This window comes from Cibotium barometz, chromosome 24 (genome assembly GCF_041138505.1).
Source record: "Cibotium barometz isolate CiBa-2024 chromosome 24, ASM4113850v1, whole genome shotgun sequence".
Taxonomy (NCBI): domain Eukaryota; kingdom Viridiplantae; phylum Streptophyta; class Polypodiopsida; order Cyatheales; family Cibotiaceae; genus Cibotium; species Cibotium barometz.
The window spans coordinates 55,818,959-55,821,622 of record NC_141069.1 but is presented as its reverse complement, the minus strand read 5'-3'; positions in this window follow the sequence as shown (position 1 = coordinate 55,821,622).

Below are 2,664 nucleotides of genomic sequence, written 5' to 3'. Positions count from 1 at the left end.
AAAATGTCTTTTCAAAATTCAAGCAACAAATTCTAGATGTGCTAGAGAATTTCAATCAAGAGAGAGAAATGTAGCACTGCGGAAAGGAAGTGGCAACTAAAGAAATTAGAAACCTAGAGCATTCAATAGAAATTCTCAGGGAGGAAAGGACTTGCAATGTTTGGGAGATTGGGCCCTAGTAGCACCAAAAAATGTGTACATTACAATAAGAATTCACATGCTATTTAAATTTTTATGTGGTCTCACTATGCAATTAACCTTACACGATATGACAAGAGATAATGTGATAAGACGTGACAAGAGATAAGTTGCTAACTCTCACATTATTCCATGACCACAATAGAACTTCTCTCATTCTTGGGAGATTACAAATTCAAAGACTTGCAGGATTATTCGCTCTTGCCAATGCACCCATTTGTGCTTAACCTTAAAGCTTGAGCTAGAATCCTCTTACTTACATAGTATGGGATGAAGATGTGGAATGTTGGTAGTGAATTGCCAACGAAGATTAACACACATATTGCCATTAAAGTTTCATGTTGCCATTGTATTGCTAGATTCCTTCGTTACATTGCTCATCGTGTGAGAGAATAGATACTACGTGTCTATATGAGAAATGAAAGGGCACTTCCCTTCTAACCACCTCCTAAGTGCATATAAATGTCACTAAAAGACCCTTAGTGTTCACACTTTATTATGCATTCCTATAAACTACTGTCATAATCTCCATTATTGTTGTGTGTAGGTAAATGTGTATGCATGTGCATGTGACCACTAATGCCTAGCACACTCGGTGGGCCATTAGAGCTTTGACACTTGCATAGGCAAGTCTCCTCAAATCATTTTCTATAAGTAAATATGAGTACAATGCCCAATATATGTAAAAGTCTTGGTTGCCCAATCAGTCTCGTTGGAAACTGAAGGCATCCTCCTTTTCTCGCACGCCACACATGCACAATAAATAAAAAATTCTAAAAATATATTTTTGTGCATAGAGTCACCAATTGGTTTTTTTATCATTGGCATTTTTTTGCATAAGCATGTAGGAAGTCACTAGTCTAGGTATTGGCATAAGAGTCTAAATTCACCTAAGATTTTTTGGGTAATGGTATAGTTCTACATTGAGTCTTGTATAAGCATTCATGCTTCTTATACTTTTCCAAAATTCATAAAAAGAAGAAAGAAAAAAGATTTAAAAACTTGTATAACCAATGGCTTCTCCACACTCCCACTATGCATACATCTAATAGATGAGAAGACTCGACATCAAAAACCATCTAGGTACATAACTACATGGGAGGACCTTGGTGGTAGTAACACTATTCCAAGATATGACCCATCACTGGATAACCGTGTTCTTTTATGTGAAACATAGAAGCATTTCCACCTCTCAAGCGCTTGCATTAGGCACTCTTTTCTTGTTTTTATCCACACACATGCATTGCACTTGACATCTACAACCTCATCAACAAAAGCTCGGTTCGTGAAGCACTCCATCAAAACTGGTGGACTACATCGTCAAGTCTCCAGCTTCTTGTACATCCATACATGAAGCAATCTCTCACCCTTTTCTCTTCATTGCATAGGTCGGAGAACGGACCTACATGAGGTAGGGGAGATGTTAACCCCATTTTTGATGATTGGACGACTCTAGCGGGCCCCATAAAAATTTATTTATTATTACTAGAGCTATGGACAAAGTGCTCGAGTTTCAAGAAGTACAATTTTTTGGTGCTTGGTGATAATATCCGGGCAAGGCGAACACTAGCCACTTAATGGTGGTTAATGAGGCAATGGGGATAGCTTTGATAGGTTTCTTCAACACATTTTTTACAAATCCAAATTCATTAGAGTGATGGGTATCAGCAAATCTATTTATTTGGGTCACTTTGTAATTTTGCCCGGCCGAGCGGTTTTTTAATGCTTCATGTAAATCTACTAATTTTTTCGCTTTAATGCACTCATAATGATGTAAACAAGGGATGATGGAGCTAAGTGTAATGCTGGAATCAAAGGCATGTACATTTGTTAGCGTAGAACACACATGCATAGTTTAGTCCAAGGCTAACTGCACGTCTAGCCATCTGGGTGCTCGGGCACTTAGTAAGGTGTATTATAGATAACTTCTCTAATGAGAATAGGCGCTTCCCTTGTATGAGGATTAAGAGCAGCAGTAGCTTCTCTACTCTACCTTATCTCTTGAGCGTGTTGCCTTATACACTATCCACTTTTAAGAAGTTGCAAAACAAACTTGATTTGTTCCAAACCCAAGGGTGGTTAGAGGCTTATAATACTCATAACTACTTACTCTTACATAATAGCTCATTATATTATCCTATGGATTTTCTCATCTTATACCATAAAATATCTACAAAATCTATTATCATCTTTGGTTTATGAATTTTCTATAGAGCATGTAGAATATCCCTTTATCACTTCTCATGAAGAGGATAAAGAAATATGCACTTTGTTTGAATCCACAAAGCCACCACCTCCCACCACTGACCATGACGATGAAGAGAGGGAAAACTTGCTTACCTATACAATTAACCCTCCTCTATCATCAACCTTTTTTGCATCTCATCCACTTAAGCAAGATGAGATCGGTAATGTCAATGTAGAGGATAACATTACTAACAACCTTTTTACCATCTCATCCGCTTA